The following is a 20196-nucleotide window of genomic DNA, read 5'->3' as shown; positions in this document are numbered from 1 at the left end:
AGATGACAAAACATGTGTCAGTATCAGAAGAGTCAGAGAAAGACAGGCACATTAATGCCTCGTTGGTGGCGCTACAGATTGGACTAACCAGTCTGGAAAACAATTTGAAAATATCCTAAGAGTGAATAAAATGTCTGTATCCTTTGGTTCAGTGATTCCACTGCTAGACATATACCCCAAGACGGTCAATAACATAAAAAAAAAAGGTTCTATATACACAATAATATTTATTGCAACACTTTTTGTGATAGCAAAGATTTGGAAACGAGGGTAGATACCCTCCAGTTGGGGAATGGTTAAACAACTTGTGAAACACAATGTAAGGGAATTTCACTGTGCTTATTGAGTTCATTCTGAGAATGATTTTGTGAGTCAGGGAGCATCAGAATCCATGAAATGTTGAGGTTATTTGAATGAATCAATGAATACAATGTTAATTAATCATTTAATGTTTGAAAAGAATAGTGCTAAGCACTAAGAATAAGAACAGAAAAAAGCAAGACAGTCTGCCCTCAAGGAGCTCCTATTCTAATGGAGGAGACAACATATGTGGAAGGTTTCACTTGTAAGATGGAAAGGTCTCCTGGTCCTTAGGGTGCGGTGGCAAAGCACACATTAATGCTTCTTCCATATGATTTCCACTGATAAAATCCTATCAGTTTCTGATGTTGAACCATCTGACAATGTCAAGGACTTAAAATATCATGAACTGTATTTTCTGGTTCATCACCTGCAGGAGCAGTTGCCAAGTTGCATTTCCATCTCCACAGGGTCAGGGTTGTCCTTCTCAGGATGATGGCTATGGGCGCTGACCTGGTAATGTTGCTATTCCCAGGGCTTTTGGATTTGAAGATCCTGGACTATATCTATCAGGATCTGAGGGGAGAATAGGGTAAGGTGGTGGTGGAGGTATGAACTTCCCAGTGCACTGTGCCTCCTGTCTCTCAGATGTGTTACATTGGCTTATCTGCCCCATGAGTGGCAGCTGGTTGGCTGTTAGTGGGACTGGCTGGCATCTTCTTCCTCAGATGATGAGGGCTGGGCTAGAAGCAGGATTGGTAGTCTGGGGGCTGCAGTCACTCCCAGAGTTTTTACACTTATCTGCCTGTTGGTAGCTGTTGGTCAGTAGATATAGCTGGTAGTGATGAAGATGGTGGACCTCTTCTCTACAGTGATGACTGTGGGGGGTGGGCTAAAAGCAGGTTTGGTGGTTTAGAAGGCACTACTATTCTGAAAGCTCTTGGGGACATGGTCCTAAACTATCTCCATCAGGGTCTTGGGGAAGATGATGATTAAGATGGTGGTGACGGTTTTACTTGCCTGTCATGTGCTGCTTCTCACCTCCATATCGGGTGCCCTGAGTTTTATTGGGTACAGGACTTTGGCAGTTTTGTTAGTACAATGTCTTACACACCTAGAGTTGCCTCTAGATCAAATCTTGAGATAGAGACAGTGGAAAAAGAGGGCATTAAGATAGTATGGAAGTAAGCATCTCCATTTAGAAGATGAGATTGGATGTGCTGCTGTCACTCAGTGATTCTAGGAATCACTAGAACAAAAGAATTCTGATAGAGGTTGTATCTGAATGACAGTTACAAGCCCATAGCAATCTCTGTATATTGGTTTCTCTTTTAAAAAATGTATATTGTATTATATATTCATATACTATATCATCTACATTATGTAAATATATAATAAATAACATAATTATATATAAGCTATATATGTATTATTTTCCCCTAATTATGTGTTAAAACAAGTTTTTTTACTTTTTTTTAAGGTTTTGAGTTCCAAATTCTATCTCTCTTTCCCCTTCCCTCCCCACTCCCTGAGATGATAAGCAATCAGATATAGGTTATAAATGTGTAATCATGTAAAACATTTCCATATTAGTCATTTTTCACAAAAAGACTCAAATAAAAAAAGAATGAAAAAAAGTATAATTCACTTTATATTCAGACAGTATCAGTTCTTCCTCTAGAGGCAGATAACCTGTTTTATCATTAGTCTTTTGGGATTGTCTTGGATCATTGTATTGCTCAGAATAGCCAAGTCATTCACAGTTCTTCATTGTACAAAATTGCTGTTACTGTGTATAATGTTCTCCTGGTTCTGTTCACTTCATTTTGCATCAGTTCATGTCTTTCCAGGTCTTTCTGAAATCATTTCTTATAGTTCAGTAATATCACACTCATATACCACAGCATGTTTAGCCATTCCCCAATTGATGGGCATCCTCTTGATTTCCAATTCTTAGCCACCACAAAAAAAGCTGCTGTAAATATACATTTTTTAAATAGGTCCTTTTCCTTTTTTAAAAATGTGTTTAGGATATAGACCTAGCATCCATGCAAACCCTGTGAACTAAAAGAGAGCTGTGACACTTGGTATAAACAGACCTAGAAATACTAACATTAGTTTGAATTTAAGTGGGTTCTCAATTCTCTTCTTTTTCTTTAACAAAGTCTGTCCTTTTTTTCATATTCTCTGCAGCCATAATTAATGCTGAACAAAGATCAAGTACTTATATGACAAATATTAAATATGAACAGGAAACTATTTAGAGCCCTTTGCGGTATCCTGTAGGATGTGTGTAATTCATTTAGCTATGTGTTGACTTATGTAATGTTTGATTTATGTTCCACACACATATGAATACCGGTAACTAAAACATCTTTATTGCATTTATACCTAATAACCAGAAACTAATGCAAATGACTACTTCAGTGATAAAATTATGAAATCCAGTTCTATTTAAACAGACTTTTAAAAACAGGATTAAAAATGAGTGTGAACTGATGTTCAAATTCTTACAAAAATCTGTTAATGGCATGATAAAGTTATCAAATAATTTGTATTGAAAATAGGAAATGAAAAAGTGAATGTAAAAATCAGTGTTAATACTTCATGTAGTCTAAGGGGAAACAATGCTGAGTTTTCATTATTATGTTTCAATTGTTTCTATTAATATAATTTCTTATGTTCCATTTTAAAATATTTTTAAACAGACAAAAAAACTGTTAAAATGGTTCTAACCAATGAAACAGAATTTGACCAGGAATCAGAAATAGACCATGTGAGATTTGTCTGAGAACCAGCTTGTCTTAAGTTTGGATGTTCATCACCAGAGCTGTGGCCACCAAGGGATTCTTTTTCCTCTACAATAACTCATAGACACTGTCTCCTAAAAGATGGAGGGATTGTGATCTGCATTGGTAGAAGCAGTGCCCATTCTAACAAAACTGTGGCTGATTTGAAGAAGTATTATTTTTATTTGGGTGTGTGTCTTCTATCCTCTGATACTTGAGGACAAGGATTATGTCATTTTTCACCTCTGTGGAGAAAACAAGGGCATAACCAGCAGTAGCTTGCTGATCTTTCCTCCTTCCCCGCTGCTGGCTGGGGAGGGAGGCAGGAGCCTGCATCTACTTCAAGACGGCCGTAGCTACAGTTGAATATTCCCCAGCTCTGGCTCTGTAGCCAACCAAAAAGTGACTCCTCCTCACTCCAGGGTTAACAGACCAGAGGCAGTACCAGTGTCGTCCCATCTTTTCCTTGTTATTGTGCCTCTTGGAAGCAGGCTCCCTGACCCTAGCATCAGTGCCCTGCTGGCACAAACAGGATCAGTATAAAGATGTTCTGATGGTTTTAAGTCTATAGTGTTGTGCAGAACGCTTCCAGCCCTGCCACAGGCACATTACCAAGTTATCCTGTGGGTGTCCTTAATTCAGAGGCAGCTTATTTCCCCTTTCCTCGTAGACTTCCAGCTTCTTATTCCCTTGATCATTTTCATTTTGTCTGCTTCAAATTCCTTCATGCTTCTGAGTCTCAGTTTCCTCATCTGCAAAATAGAGATAATGATACCTGCAGTACCTCCCTCCCAGGGCTGTGATGATCCTGAAATGAGATCATGGCAATGAGTAGAGTGCTGATTAAACACCTGTTGTATACCTAGTACTATTAAGGGTGAGATTACAAAGACAAATGAAAACAGCCTCAAGGAACTTATCTTCTACTGGGGGAGACAACACAGAAATGGGAGTTGAGAAGGGGGTGGGGTGAGGGGGAGCCCACCCCATTGTGGCAAAGTCCAGAAAGTCAAAAGCAGAGTCAAGACAGGAAGAAGCATGGCTGCCCTGGCATCCCACCCCCTGCCCACTTCCCCACCAAAGAGACCCAGGGAGAAACTCACCAATGGAAGAAGGGGACGCTGGAGTGGAGAAATGTTCCGAGATGAGAAGATCCCATGGTCTGAGGGAAGGGTTAGAAGGCTGAAGAATTGTGGAGTCCAAGTCCAGAGAATCAGAAGCAGTGCCAGGATGAGAATGGAGCACGACTAGCTTGGGTCCTTCTAAAATGGAGGCAACATGGTGATTAAATAACCCTGGTCTTACAGAGAACGTGCTTGCAAACTTTAAATCAATGGAGGACTATCCGTTGTTATTACAATATGAATAATGTGCATCTTGTATGGTAGAGCAAGAGGAGACTTGGATTTCAAAGAAAGAAGTATAGGATCAAATGCCAAGCCTGACATGAACTATGTCTGGGAAAGTCAGTTCATCTTTCTGGGCCCCATGTGCCTCATCAATAAAGTGGGAATAATAATATTTGTGCTACCTCCTTCACAGGGATGCAGTGAGAAAAGTGTTTTGTAAGCCTTAAAAGTACTGTGGAAATGGGATGATGTGTTATTCCTCTGAACTGAAGCCCAGCCTGAGAACTGTCTGGTCATTGTTTAGTATAATGAGAAAATTACATTATGTTTGCTTCCTATTATACTCATAGTATGTATGCTAGTGTTATGTTTGAATTTTATTTTTTAGCAGACTTACTGAATTTGTGTGTGTGTGTGTGTGTGTGTGTGTGTGTGTGTGTGTACAGACCTATAAGTTTGTCATTGTAGGGAGCTCTTGTGTAAAGAAACTCCCTCTACCAATGTAGTTCATCACCTTCTTTGCAAGTTGCTTGGGGGCACTGAGTGATGGAATAGGAACACACAGCAAGTGTGTGGCAAAGGAGGCGCCAGTTCTTAAGCCTGCCCTCCTTCAAATAATTCATTAGAAACCTCAAGATCCATTTTTAGTCATGCATGCACATAGTCATTGCCCAGTTTCAACAATTCAGTTCAAAAACGCTGTATAAGGCATTGTGCTAAAGTCTAGGGAAGGGGTGGGGATATATACAGCAATAGAATACAAGCTGTGATTTGCCCTCAAGAAGCTTCCAATCCCTATCAGCACTATTTCTACTATCCTGCCCTCACCTCTTTTTGAAATGCTTTATATTTTTCTCACCATTTGGAATTTAGAGTTGAAAAAGACCTTTAAGGTAATCTGGACCAACCTTTTCATTTTATAGAGGAGAAAACTAAAACCTAGAGGAGTGAAATGACTTCTGTGAATTATCTTTGCTGTTTTAAATTCCATCATAATCTCCTCTCCTCAAATCAATGTCCTTTACAGACTTAAGTATGTGTTCATTTTAATGAGAAGTTTAGTAGTCCTAGGAGGAAGTGTGAGCCCTGAATTCGATTGATTGATGCAGGGCTTGGAAATGTCAAAAATAAAGATTTTCTTACAATTTGGACTGTGTGTATGTGTATATTTGCACATATATGTAGGTATATATATATATATATATATATATATAGACTGTGTATATATATGTGCATATACATGTGTTTATACTTTATAAATATATATATATATACATATACTCAATATAATTGTAAATAAGGGAAAGATCTTTCAGGGGCTCTTCAAATCAAAAAGGTCAGTTAGTGTGAATTCATATCTGTGAATTCTCCCATGATACAATAAATATGAACAAAAAAATGCTTTGTTATTTATTGATGTGCAAGCATTTTATTCAACATGAAGTGAAATTCCAAATTTTTTTGAAAGCTTATTTCAAGGCCAGTCTTTCATCACTTTCTATTTGTTCACCCCCTCCAAAGCAACCGTGCCCTTGCTCGACTAAGCGAATGTATGCATCTGGAATTGCAACATGAAGGTCCCCAAACTGTGCTTGAGAAACTAGGATTTATACTTAATGTGTTACAGGTGGTTTCTTAAGAGAAATCCTGATTTGTTGTGTCACTCAAGTGATAAATTTCTAAATTATTCTCGAATTAGGTTTCTGTTCTAGGAGTTTACTGTAGTTCATTTTTCTTTCTTAGTCCTGCGTATACTTTGCCAACTAATTCTTTTAGTCTTGTGTTTACAAGAGCAAAGTCATCATTAAAATCCTAGTCGAAAGAGATGCATATGAAGCAAAGTCCAGTAACAGGATTTCCTGCTATTAAAACCTCATAAGTTATTTAGACAAAACTGTAACAGATTGTGCAGCATGTTCTAGGGCCCTTCTGGTTAAAAAATTAAAATCATACCACTATAAAAACAAATATGAATTTAATGGATGAAACTCTCTCAGATGCAAATTGTGCCAAAACAAGCAACTACTGTAGATTTTAACATGCGATATATTACACTGATTTTTGAACCGTTGACTAGCAGCCAGTTTCAGTCCTTTGTAAATTTTAGTTTCAGTTTCTAATTTTTTTCATTTCACAATTAAATGAAGGCACCATCCTGCCCTGTGGGTCCATTTAGCCTTTATTTTTGCTTAATTCAAGTTTCTACATATAAAATCCAGCAGCAGTCAAAAAATGAATAGAGGTTCGTCTGCCTCCAAACTTTGATGTGACATTGAAAACATTTTCTGTTGATTCAAGCGTAAAGAGTTATTGTGTGGCAATGATACGGTGGAGCTGAAGTCTCGGCACACCTGCCAGATGGTGAGATGGCCATTCAGGCATCTCTTCCTGCTATTAGACTGGATGCAATGTAACTTAGAAAGACATTTGAGCCTGTAAGTGGTGATAACCAGATTTAAAAAATAGTATGGGAAAATGTGCTTTAAAACAGCCATAAACATTGTGCTAAGTGTTAGTGCCACACTGCTTCTGCTCAGGGATCATGGAGACAAGCTGTGGTTTCCTGGTTACTCCTCTCCGTGCCCTCACATCCATTCCTCCAAGAAGTGGGATTGGGGTTTTGGCTTCCTTTGGGGTTTCGTTTGTCCTTTTTAAGTTCTAGGTTTAGGGTGGGTGGTCTCTAACTGAAGAGCTAAAGCTCTGGGCATCCCAGTGTCTAGGAATCCAGGCCAGATGTTGCCACTGATCCAGCAGAGAACTGAGGAGCAAGGGTCCAGAATATCCTGACCAGTGGGGCTTTGGATTGGAATTTGGTGGAACTCATGCTCTGAAGGAACTGAGCTGGGGAGTCTCTGTTCTTCTGTTATTGGCTCTAGCCCCCCACCTTACAATTCAGTTCTTCCATTTTTAGAGGCTAACAACTAGTTGAAAGATTCCTGGCCAAAGATAGCCATCCAACAAAGGCTACTAAGAATGAAGGTGTCTTTGAAATCTAATCAAAAGGGCTTTACATTAAAAAGGATGGGAGGAGAAGTCTACATATGTGTATTTGCACAATATAAAATATAACATAGATATACACATATACATATGTATATATATACATACATACATTATACATGTATGTATGTATATCTCCCAAGTATGGAGAATAGCCACAAAGAAAAATAACAGTTGGGATATCAACATAGGAGACAAAACCAAAAAAGGAGCCAGAAATGAAACCCCTCGAATACCCAAGGTTTGGGATACAAACAAAAAGGATCAACAATCCTAATGCAAGCAGGTAATTTTGAACTCATAGCTTGGTAAAATGAAAACCATAACTGGACTGCATGATATGCTATATTCAAAAGAAGTAAGATAGAAAAAAAGGAGGGGTGAGATTGTGTATTAAGAAGATAGACTCATGTAAGGAAGTACAGGGATCTAAGGGAGAAACATGATGAGGAGCATTAGGGTGAAGGTTAAACGAAGGAGGAACAGAACTGGTTTTGATCACTAGAGCATACTATAGACCACCTGGACAGAAAGAGGAAATAGATGAGGAGTAAAGGAGAGAGTATGACATGGAAGACTTCAGTTATCCAGACTCCTGCTGGAGCTCTCTGCTAATGCAGAACAGTCAATAACTTCTTGACTTGCATTACTGGTAATTTCATGCCTTGAAATATGGAGAAATCAACAAAGAAAAATCCTGTTCTGGATTTGATTCTCACTAACAGCGAGGACCTGGTCACTAAGCTTATGGGATGATGATAACCTACAATAGAGAAAAGGCAGAGATACTTGGTCTCTATTCTGTTTTTGTTTTCTCTGTAAAGGAGAATGATTTTTATATTGAAAATGAGAGTACAGAAATGACTCCTAGGGAGCTGATATATGAGATAAATGGGGAGACCAGAAGAAAGCTCATAGCTGCTCTTGGGTTTTTTTATTATTATATTTATATTTTGTTAAATATTTCCCATTACATTTTAAGGCAGGTAGATGACAATGCATAAAGCACCAGACCTGGAGTCAGGAAAACTCATATTTATGGGTTCACCTCTGGCCTCAAATACTGTATGACCCTGGGCAAATCATTCAACCCTGTTTGCCTTAGTTTCCTCATCTGTAAAATGAGCTGGAGAAGGAAATGGAAAACCACCCCAGGATCTTTGTCAAGAAAACGCCCAAATAGAGGGCTGCTAGGTAGACGGAGCACTAGCTCTGGAGTCGGGAGGATCTCAGTTCAAATCTGTCCTCAGATACTTACACATAAATGTTCTTAATGAATCCAGATAATCTGTCCTACACTGACTAAATCCTTGGGTGCTAAGAAGACTCCAAAGGCACCTGAGAGCTGACTTTAACTATTTGAAAGATTGTCATGTGAAATCGTGACTAGATTTGTTCCCTTTGGCCCCAGAGGGTGGAACTAGGAGCACTGAATAGAAATTATAGAGACATATTTCAACCCAAAGTGGGGGCGGGGGATATTCTAGAAATGAGAGCTAGCCAGGAATGGAGTGAGTTGCCTAGAGAACTGATGGATTCCTCTTCCTTGGAGGTTTTCAAGAAGAAGCTGGAGGTCAGCTTGGTGTCTATGTTCTAGTGAGGATTCCTTTCATATGTGGTTGGGATTAGAGGGCCACTGAAGTTGCCTCCAACACTCAAATACTCTGATTCTGCAAATGAATTTGGCCCAGAATTGGATGGGAGAAAGGAGCTAGGCTAGATTGTATTTGGGACATTGATCAGTGCTCTTAATGATTGCAGGAAGTTTCCTATGGCAGGGTTTCCTCTTTTTAACATATTTGTTCTCCTGGAGATTCTGTATGGACTCAAAGCTTAAAAAATCAGAGTCTCTGAGGTCTCACATTAAGAAACCACTTCTGTACCTACAGGGGCTGGAGCACTATGCTCATTCTGTCTGTACCTAGGAATGAAGGTTAGAACAAGTTCAATCCTGAGGAACCCAATGGCTGATGAGAGGGTGGGATAAGCTCCCTGTTCTGAGACTCTCTGGTTCATTTAACACCTACTTTGGTGCTCTGGAGACAAATTTACTTATAGTTTAGCTTATGGATCTTATCTAGGGGGCAGCAAAAAGTTATGTGATGTATTGTATGAATCAGGCATGTGACCTGTAACGTTTTCCTATATCCAAAAGACATACTAAACAAAAGACTCCCAGCATGTATTAATAGGACAACTGAAATAAATTACTTTCAGTAACACAACTTCTTACAATCTTTTAGATCTCATCAGAACATAAAGGCATTTGTAGCACTCCTAATTTAATATTTTACATTTGTCTCAGTTCTCTATATATTTTAGAAATGAGGCTTTTATCACAGACACTACATGCAAAAATTCTTTCCCAGTTTTCTGCTTCCCTCTTAATTTTGGTTGCATTGGGTTTGTTTGTGCAAAAACTTTTCAATTTAATGTAATCAAAATTATTCATTTTGCACTTCATAACGTTCTTTATCTCTTGTTTGGTCATAAATTTCTCCACTCTCCATAAATCTGACAAACACACTATTCCTTGATCCCCTATTTTGCTTATAGTATCATTCTTTATCTAGATCATGTATCTACTTGGACTTTATTCTTGTATACAGTGTCAGGCATTGGTCTATGCCATTTATGCCACAATGTTATCCAGTTTTCCCAGCAGTTTTTGTCAGACAGTGAGTTCTTAACCAGAAGCTGGTATCCTTGTGTTTATCAAACTGTAGATTACTATATTTATTGACTACTGTGTCTTGAGTACCTAACCTATTCCACTGGTCTACCCTTCTATTTCTTAGCCAGTACCAAGTAGTTTTGATGATTGCTGCTTTATAATACAATTTGAGATCTGGTAGGGTTAGGTCACCTTCCCTAGCATTTTTTTTCATTAATTCCCTTGAAATTCTGGACCTTTTGTTATTCCAGATAAATTTTGATATTCTTTTTTCTAGCTCTGGAAAATATTTTTCTGGTAGTTTGATTGGTATGACACTGAATTAGTAAAATAATTTAATATTTTATGTTTCAGTCCTGTACTATCCAAACAATTCCCAGTACATATCTGCAGGTAAAACAGCCAAGCTTGCTGGAGTAGTTTCCAGAGACTCTTCCCCTGCCACTATTCAGCTCAAACCCATGGAACTCAAGGCCTCCACATGTCTTGAATAAAAAGTCACCTCCAAACCTGCATACTTCTATCTCAGGATAGATACTTGTTTACTTAAAATCAGGGAAGAACAAATGCAAAACTTGAAAAGGTAGCTGGGGTCCAGGCAGAATTGTGTCCCACTACACTAGCTGCCACACTGCCACTGTTGCTCTCAGATTAGGTTGGAGATAACCCAGGTCTTCTGGATATCACATTGGTCACCCCAGAGTTAGATGATGCCTCCTAGAGAGATGAGGGAAGAGAGAATGCAGGTCCTTGTCTTTCTGCTGCTATCCAGAGGTGGAAAAAAACTGTATCATGATATTAAAATGCAAAATCCTTTCCCTGCTGTATCATCACTATCTCCCTGATGGTTTCCTGAAGCCAGGAAAAGCAACTCTAAGCATATACCATGAGATGGCCCATATGGACCAATTCAGACTCTGCTACTGAAAAATCACAGTGACAGGTCCCTGAAAAGGAAATGGAAAAGCACATGATGGGCACACATATGCTGCAGAGGATTTCCAATGATGGCTTAAAGGTAGGAAGTTATATAAGGGATTTTGTTGTAGTTGCTGAATCATTAAGCCATGTTTAACTCTTCTTGACCCCATGGACCATAGCACGCCAGGCCCTTGTGTTCTTCACTTTTTCCCTAAGTCTGTCCAGTCTCATGTTTGTTGCTTCCACAACACTATCTCATTCTCTGTCATCTCTTTCTCCTTTTGTTCTCAATTTTTCCCAGCCTTAAGGTTTTTTTCTCAGTGAATCCCATCTTCTCATTATGTGACCAAAGTAGTTAAGCTTTAGCTTTAGTATCTGTTCTTCCAAAGAATAGTCAACTAATTTCTTTAAGTATTGACTGATTTGATCTCCTTGCTATCTAAGAGACTCTCAAAAGTCTTCCCCATCACCATAATTTAAAAACATTGATTCTGTGGCTATCAGTTTTCCTTACTGTCCAACTCTCATAGCCATATATTATTACTAGAAAAACCATAGTTTTGCCTCTATGGACCTGTGTTGTCAAGGTGATGTCTCTACTTTTTAGTTTGCTGTCAAGATTTACCATAACTTTCCTTTCAAGTAGCAAGGTCTTCTAATTTCATGACTGCAATGGCTGTCTGTAGTGATCTTTGAGCCTAAGAATATAAAATCTAATGCTGCTTCTATTTCTTCTCCCTTTATTTGTCAGGAAGTGATGGGACCAGTTGCCAAGATCTTAGCTATTTTTTCTTTGTTAAACTTCAAGTCAGCTTTCACACTCTCCTCTTTCACCTTCATCAGAAGTCTTCTTAATTCCTCTTTACTTTCTGTCATCAGAGTGATATTATCTGCATAGCTGAGATTGTTGATATTTCTCCCAGCAACCTTAATTTCAGTTTTAAATTCATCCAGCCTGGCATTTTGCGTGATGTATTCTGCATATAAGTTAAACAAATAAGATGACAATATACAGCCTTGTGGTACTTCTTTTCCAAGCTTAAACCAATCAGTTGTTCCATATTTGATTCTAACTATTGTTTCTTGGCCTGAATATAGGTTCCTCAAAGGACAAGTAGGATGATCTAGTACTCCCATATCTTTGAGAACTTGCCACATTTTGCTGTGATCCACGCAGTCAACGGCTTTAGAACAATCAAAGAAACAGAAGTGGATGTTTTTCTAGAATTCTCTTACTTTCTACATAATCAAACTAATATTGGCAATTTGGTTTCTATTTCCTCTGCCTCTTCAAAAACAAAGTAGGCTCTTCTGGTAATTCTTGGTTCACTAACTGCTGAAGTCTAGCTTGCAAAATCTTAGACACAATCTTGCTGGTGTCTGAAATGAGCACAACTGTTCAGTAATTTGAACATTCATTGGCATTGCCCTTCCTTAGGATTGGGATGTAAATGGATCTTTTCCAGCCCAGTGGATTGTAAGCACTATCATTGGGGAAATGGGTGAATAGTCAAGTAGGTGAGTCATTCATGTGGCAAAAATAAGGGATGACAGATGAATGAATAAATGAAAAAAATGTTGAGTGTTTACTGTACACCAACCACTGTGCTAAGTACTAGAGATACAAATACAAAAGCTACAGTCCCTGACTTCAGTGAGCTTACGTTCTAATGAAGAAGACGATATACTTCCATTTGTCTCACACTTCTACCGATTCATTGTCTAAATGAGTTTTGCTGGTATAAATGCCCCTTCTCCACTCTGGGATATTTATCAAGGGATCTGTAATTCTTTTGTCTTTCTGTTAGTCCCTGATTAGTACAAGTTAAGAATCCCATGAAGTGGTTACATTGTTTGAATTTGCACTACATGTTTCCATTTAGTTGAAATGAGTTACCATATTTTACATAAGTCTAACTTTGAACAGCATAAATTCAAATACAGAAGACCACATCACACAATTCAATATTTTCTTGAATCAGGATCTTTGCTATAATTCCAAGCCCCAACCTAAGGCAGCACTTCTGGTAAAACGTCTTAGTGTCAGATTTTTCTCTATCTCTTTTCTTGGGATACTTTCCCTCTCAGTTGTTTTCTTCTAACTGTATGTCCAGTAAGTACCATGAGACTAACAACGGCTGGTGGTTATGCCAGTTTATAAAGACAAAGTACACATTTAAAATAATGAAAGATAAACAAACTCTTTTCCCCTCAACCCCATGCCCAGAAGAAGAGGCTTCAGGCTCCCATGAGGGAATTCAGAGAAGGAAAGAAGTTACAGGATTTCCTCTCTCCTTGGGGGTCTGTAGCCTTGAAGAAAGGAGTTTCAGGAACACAAGCTCTACAACTAGTATCAAACAGCTTCCCTTTGGTCTGCTCCTTTGGATGGACCGGGACCGCTGGGCTCCCTAACCAACCATCATCTCTTGGGTCTTCATAAGCAGTGCAAGCAGCCTTGTACCATCATTTATTTCCAATAATACTCATCTGAGTTAGAGTTGGAGTTAATTAACAAGCTTTACTCTGTTTCCTTCATCTGAGAGATGATATTGGTCATGTTTTTCTTTGCTTATTCCATCTTTATAGAAGCCAGAACACAAGTCAAGAGGTAGACATGGTACAGGGATTCTATGAGGCCATGCCTAGCAGAGTTATATGTGTGTAATAGGAATGCTCTGTGTTGGCACTACTAAGATCTTTGTTGTAGCCTCAGTGTCCTTAATCTGTTCAGCAGTGTCCACATCTAATCTTCAGGCTGTGGGTCCCCTTGAGTGCAGTTGGGCATAGTTCTAGGCTTCTTGGTACCAGCCAGACCAACATCTCTTTGAGAAGTATTCTTTCAAAGTTTTTACCTTAATCCAAATGGATCTTGTCAGGAAGTCCATATACTAAAAAATAGTTTCCTTGCAATACTTTAGCAGCCATGGGAGCTTTCTTGTTCCTGGATGGGTATGCCTATACATATGTTGTGAAATGGTCAGTCACCACCAAAATAAGGCTAATGTTCTTACTATCTCCTTTCAGCAACAGAAAGTCAATGCAGACAAATTCTAAGGGTTGGTTCCTTATATACATATATGTGTGTTCCATATATATATGTTCTGTGTACATACATATGTATATATATATATATATATATATATACATATATATGGCTTAGCAGATAGAATGCTGGACTTGGTATCAGTCAACAAGCATTTATTAAGTGCTTACTATATACCAGACACTGTGCTCAGCACTGGGGATACCAAAAAAAAAGACAAAGACATGGTCCCTGCCTTCAAGGAGTTCACATTCTAGCAGGAGAGACAACATACAAATAATGAAGTAAATACAAAATGTGTATAGTGATGGCACTGTAAACTTCCCCTTTAATGGGAAATAAGTAATTGTGAGGAAAGACACTCACAAGGGATGGAAGATGGAGGTGTTGGTGAAAAGACCTTCTTTAGAAGGTAGAACTTTGGCTGAATCTCAAGTGAAACCTGAGAAGCTTGGAGTCGTGGGTTAAGGGTGAGAGCCTCACAGGTATGACAGGAAATCTGACTTCAAATCTTGCCAAAGATACTTAGTGGTGACCCTGGACAAGTCACTTAGACTACAGTGGCCTTAGCTTCCTCATTGGCCTTGCCCTGTAGGATCAAATAACAATAACAAATGTAAAGCACATTACCAACCTTAATGAGCCATATACATTTGAGCTATTATATATTCCAAATACGTGGCATGAGTTAGTGATACTTTTCTTTGCCCACAACAAACACAAGTCTCACCCTTCTTAGTGACTGGCTGTGATTCTGGGCCAGCCATTTTTTCCTTATTAGTCCCAGGATCCTCTCTTGACCCAGATATAAAAGTTATCACGTAAGACCTTCAGGGCAGTTGCATGATGTGCTCTGGGAGTACCATCTTCTCTGAATGCCATGTGTAGCCTCAGTGACAGTGTGGTCCAGCTTCCATCTTTGCCCCAACAGAAGAATACCTTCAGGGACCTGGTTCTTGAATCCCCTAGCATCGTCGCCCCCCACCCCCTTTGTGGCTTGTGTCACTTCCTCCAGCCCTTCATCAGCAATCTGTTCTCACCATTAATCTTCTACAGATGACTGAGGCAGAGAAGGCTAGTTCAGTGAAACAAGGTTCACATATGCTGCTGGTGGAAATACCAAACTCTCAACTATCCTTCTACTTAACTGTAGTCCAACTTTCTCGGTGTCATAGCTGGTCGCCACTCTTCCCTTGGGTATTGCTATAACCTCAGTGTTGTGTAGCCTTTGAAACAGATCTCTGCAACCACAGTAGTCTTTCTCAGTCAGTAGTATATGTTGAACTCATAGCTGATTAGCGTTTCTGCTCATCTCTGGCCCACAGCCTCTGTTGACACTGGTAAGAATATGTCAGTGAGGGAAAGGATTTAGCATTGAGATGGTGGACCACTCAGATAACCATGAGAAAGAAGCAGACTCTGTCTCCGTTCTCCATTCTGGGGAAATCAAGCCTCAAAACCATTTTAACTATGAATATGGCGAACCTCTTAGAAGCCAGAGCCACATGGTACACAATCAAAGCTACACAATATGGAATATATGAATGCTGTAGAGACTTGGTTGATGCAGGTTATAAGGTGAGACAACCACACAAAGAAAATGTCACACTTCTCCATTGTGCTGACATCAATAACAAAACAGATCTAGTAAAATACTATAAATTGAAAGTTGCTGTTGTGGATCAGGAGGCAGTTAGATTGCTCAGTGGATAGAATGTTGGGTCTGGACTCAAGAAGACTTGAGTTTAAATTCAGCCTCAGATGCTTACTAGCTCTGTGACCCTGGGCAAGTCACTTAACCTATATTTGCCTTATTCCACTGGAGAAGGAAATAACAAACTACTCCAGTAGCCTTGCTAAGAAAATTCCATGGACAGAATGGTCCTTGGGGTCACAAAGAGTCAGACATGACTGAATGACAACAGCCAAATTGTGTATCAACTAGGAGGAGATCTAAATTCAACTGTACTCCACTGTGTCAGAAGATAAGGTCATTTATCAGTGTTCATAAAACTTATAAAATATGGCTCAGATCCTTCATTAATTCATAGGAAAAGTGTAGCTATATTCACCTGACTCCCTAGTTTGGATATATTTTTACTGTTGCTTATCTAAAAGCATAAGGACAGAATGTCAATATGATGGACCAGAATGACGTGATCGCATTAATGTGGACAGGTCGTGGGGCATATAGTGTGGATCTAGATTGCTTGCTTTTAATATTTAATGTTTCAGTTAATGTTGGTGACAAATATAAAAAACCCCCACTGTGCTATGCTGTTCACTAATAGCAGGAAATAATATAGTCATTCATCTTCTAGATGCTGAAGCTCATTTTAATGTCCAGAATCGCAAGGGAGACTCATTCCTTAATCTGGCAAATAAAAAAATGCTGGGATGATCAGTCACTTACAGGAGGCAGGATAGGCAGAAAGGTATGTCAGTCTGTCTCTCTTCAAAAAGATCAAGAAGAATAAAACATTTCAGCAGAAGGTTCTTCTTTCTTAGTTATTTGGCTGGTTGTGTTTCTAATAGACCTACATATTGATTCTTGGTTCATTAAAAAGCCAACGTAAAATAGCGTTTGAGTTATGGTTCAGTTTCTTTCAAAATTAGTTTTTGATCTCTCACAGCATGTTGTCATTTGGAATATACTTGACAACTAAATTCTGAATGTTTGTGATATGGTTCTTTTGGTTTTAGACAATGGCAGTGGATTGTTGTCAGTCTACATTTGAAACTTTGCTCCCTATTAAGAAATTCTTTGAATTTCAAAGTCAAAAACTCTATCTTCAAGAACTCCCAAATCCAAGAATCCTTGGTGCTTAACACACCATTTGGCACGTAGTAAGAACTTGATTAAATGCTTGTTGACTGACTAACTGATTCCAAGTCTAAAATGGGGTAATGAGTTTTTCTGTCATTCAGCTCTCTGCTGCTAAATGCAACTGACTTCTGGTTGTCATTCTCTCTTGGTCTAGGACTATGACCAAGCCCTCCAGGATGGCATCTGTTAATATGAAATCTTTGACCCCCTGACTTTTGATTCCTTAATTTTAGAGAATTGCTTCAAGGGCAGACCTGTGCCCTGTTTGGCAGCTCTATGTGTCGAATGAAGAAAGCTAATCTCTTGGGTCTGTAATGAAAAAAGCAAGGGATAAGCTAGCAATAAACAGAGCAAAGGTTTAAAGGAACAAAGGTACGAGGCAGGTCTCCCTCTCTGGTTGGTTTTAACTTGGAGAGGCCTTAAAGAGCACCCTTCATGTGATATGTTCTCACCATGGCAGTGAAGGCTATGTATACCTTTATACATGAGGTTATAGGATCCTGGGGATAGAAATGGAAGAAAACCTTAGAGTTCATATAGACCAACCCCTTCATTTTACATTTGAGGCAACTGAGGCAACTATAATCAAAGTGTGTGTGTTTTTGAAGATGAAAAGCATTCATTAAATACTTATTGGGTGCCAAGACCTGCCATGACCCCTAGAAATACAAATCCACAATTAAGATGCTCCACACCTTAACTGCTCGTGTTCTAATAGGGGAGACAATAGTGGAGTGGCAGATCAACTGGTCTGGAAAGCCTTAAAGATGACTTCAAAGATGGTGGGGGAATGAGAGAGAGAGAGAGAGAGAGAGAGAGTGCTGTCAATACACTATTTTCAGAGGTAATGGTAGTGGTGATTGGAAAAGGCGGAAGGACTGGGGAAGAATATGCCCATAGCAGCAGGGTAGAAAATAGCAGGGTGAAGATGAGGACGGTAGGACCCAGAGGCAAATGATTTAGCTCCTCTCGGGAGTACTCTCTTTTGGAAGGTGGAGCAAGAGCAAGAAGATGGTAGGGTGGAAAGCAAGGACACAAGACACCAAACTGAGTATAAATTTATACCAAAAGATTTTTTTAGTGTGTTTGTTCTTTTAAAAATTGTCTGACCTCAGAGATAGTAATTTAAGGTCTTCTGTGGAAGAAAGAGAGGCCGATTGGCATTGTATCTGAAGGAAGACTTGAATTTGAGTCTTGCCTTGAGCGTATGGTGATGGTCAAATTATTTAGTTTACCAGTGACTTAAACAACTTTCTTAGGCTACATCATGGAAGAGTTATTGATCTTTGTCGTGGTGGGTGTTTACATTCTGAGATGCCCTTATGCTGTGGCATGTAATTTGTACTTTAACATGGCTAAGTCAATGTTTTCATCTGCAGGACTCTGTACACTATGAACATCTAGTCTATCTTTCTTCCCTTCTATGACATTGTATGCCCTTATATTATGCCTAACACTGAAAATAGAAAATATGAAGTGAGAATGACAGAATGTTTATAGTAAAATCATGAGCAGAGTGATTGGGCTAAGCAAAATTCATGAAGAAAATTGATTTTTTAAAGGGATCTTGTCACGCTCCATGGCTTTGAGGGAGTTTATATTTATCAGAGCAAGTTTTCTCTTCACCAACAAAGAATCCAACCCCCAACGGCTTAGTAAGAAGAGTTACTGAGTAGAGATCGTTTTAAGGTTTGCTGAGCCCTTGAAAAATGTCATCTCATTGGAGGCTTGAGACAACCCTGGGAGGGAGGAGCTTTCCATGGTACCACTTAGTTCCCTGGGTGGGCTTGGAATATTGCTAAGGCCAAAAAACCTCCACCCGAAATAAAAACATGCGGTGCTCAAGCCAGTGATGATTCTCTCCATGTTTCACCATCTGATGAACCAAACCTAATCATAGCTTGGGAGGACCTTCCAGAGTGTGCAGACACCAGCATCGCTGCAGTATCCCAAGGTCACCTCAGAGGAGGACCTTGGGAAAGAACAGTTTCACGAATACAGGAAATGTGGGGATGTTGATTTTTATCTGTAAAAATGTTAGCTATCATTAAAATTGCCATTGTCTGGCATATATCTTGGTTCTATTCTATAATTCTGAAAAGTTTATCTATTAGATCTCATTTTCTTCTTGAATTCCATTAAAACTACTGATATATTTTACCAAAGTAATGTAAATATAATAGCTAATACTTACACAGCATTTCATAATTCCAAAATGCCTTACGTACTTGGTCATTTATTCCTCAAGAGACCCCTGATACTCTTCCTACTCTGAGATTCTGTGAATTTAATTAATTGGAGCTCCAACTTTAGAATGTGGCCTGGGACCAGATTTGGGGAGGGTAGTGAAATGTGGTTTGAGGAATTTTGCCTGGGTCCTATAGGTAAGTGATGAAAGGTTTGGGAACAGCCAAATAATATGGTCAAGATTTAGGTCATGTACCATCTCTTCTAGGAAGCCTCAGTTTCCTTTCCTATAAAATGGGGTTGTGGAATAATAATAAGGATTGTGGAAACCAATTGAGATGATAATAAAAATAATAGCGAGCATTTCTGTAGCCCTTTAAGGTTTGCAAAGTACTTACATATATTACCTTATTTGAACAACCCTGGAAAGTAAGTGCTGTTATTAATCCCCATTTTACAGTTAAAGAAACTGAGGCTGAGAGTGGTTAAGTGACTTGCTCAGGGTCACACAGCTAGGAAGTATCTAAGGCATGATTTGAACTCCAGTCTTGTTGACCCCAGGCCTCGTGATCTATTCACTGAGCCACCTAGCTGCCTTGTCAACCTTAAAGTCTTCTATAAATGTTAGCTACCATTATAATTATTTCTTGATTCCAGTGGATGGTGTTCTCAAATTCCTAAAATTATCATGTATTTACTTCTCTGTATGCATACACACTCAGTTAAATGTAAACTCCTTGGGGACAGGAATGGTTTTTCATTTTGTCTTTGTACTCCCCTTTCCTAGCATATAGTAGGTACCTAAAAAATGCCTGGTGAACTGAATTGAAGCGCTAAGTAGTGTATTATTCTCTCCATTTTATAGCTAAGAAAACTGAGGTGCAGAGCCATGAAGTGATTTGATCCAGGTCATAGCAGCTTGTAAATCACAGGCCTTCCGTCTCCAAACTCAGGGTCTCTACTATAACAGAATGTAATGAAATAATAGTCTGAAGAATTCTAATATTCACTTCAAGGAAATTTTAACACATGGTCTTTGTGTTTTTAATTCCTTCACATGGTCCTTATAAAAAAGTTAGCCAACTGAATAATTGTTCCATATGATA

At 38.9% G+C, this 20196-nt stretch overlaps 1 long non-coding RNA gene and 1 pseudogene across 2 annotated transcripts in view; one reads left to right on the top strand and one right to left on the bottom strand.

Moving 5' to 3' along the window:
- Nucleotides 1-207: 207 nt before the first annotated feature.
- LOC140530121 (uncharacterized) overlaps nucleotides 208-20196 on the bottom strand; it is a 73457-nt gene continuing 53468 nt past the window's right edge. For both annotated transcript variants that reach the window (XR_011975804.1, XR_011975807.1), the window contains exons 4-5: nucleotides 4193-4351; nucleotides 208-3841 (exon numbers count right to left, since the gene is read on the bottom strand). This is a non-coding gene — a long non-coding RNA (uncharacterized lncRNA). The remainder of the gene's footprint in view (nucleotides 3842-4192; nucleotides 4352-20196) is intronic.
- Nucleotides 15441-16779, top strand: LOC140524220 (palmitoyltransferase ZDHHC17-like; annotated as a pseudogene).

This window comes from Notamacropus eugenii, chromosome 2, assembly GCF_028372415.1.
Source record: "Notamacropus eugenii isolate mMacEug1 chromosome 2, mMacEug1.pri_v2, whole genome shotgun sequence".
In the NCBI taxonomy this organism is placed as follows: Eukaryota; Metazoa; Chordata; class Mammalia; order Diprotodontia; family Macropodidae; genus Notamacropus; species Notamacropus eugenii.
The sequence above is the reverse complement of the archived record's forward strand: the minus strand, read 5'-3'. Positions and strand labels throughout refer to the sequence as shown.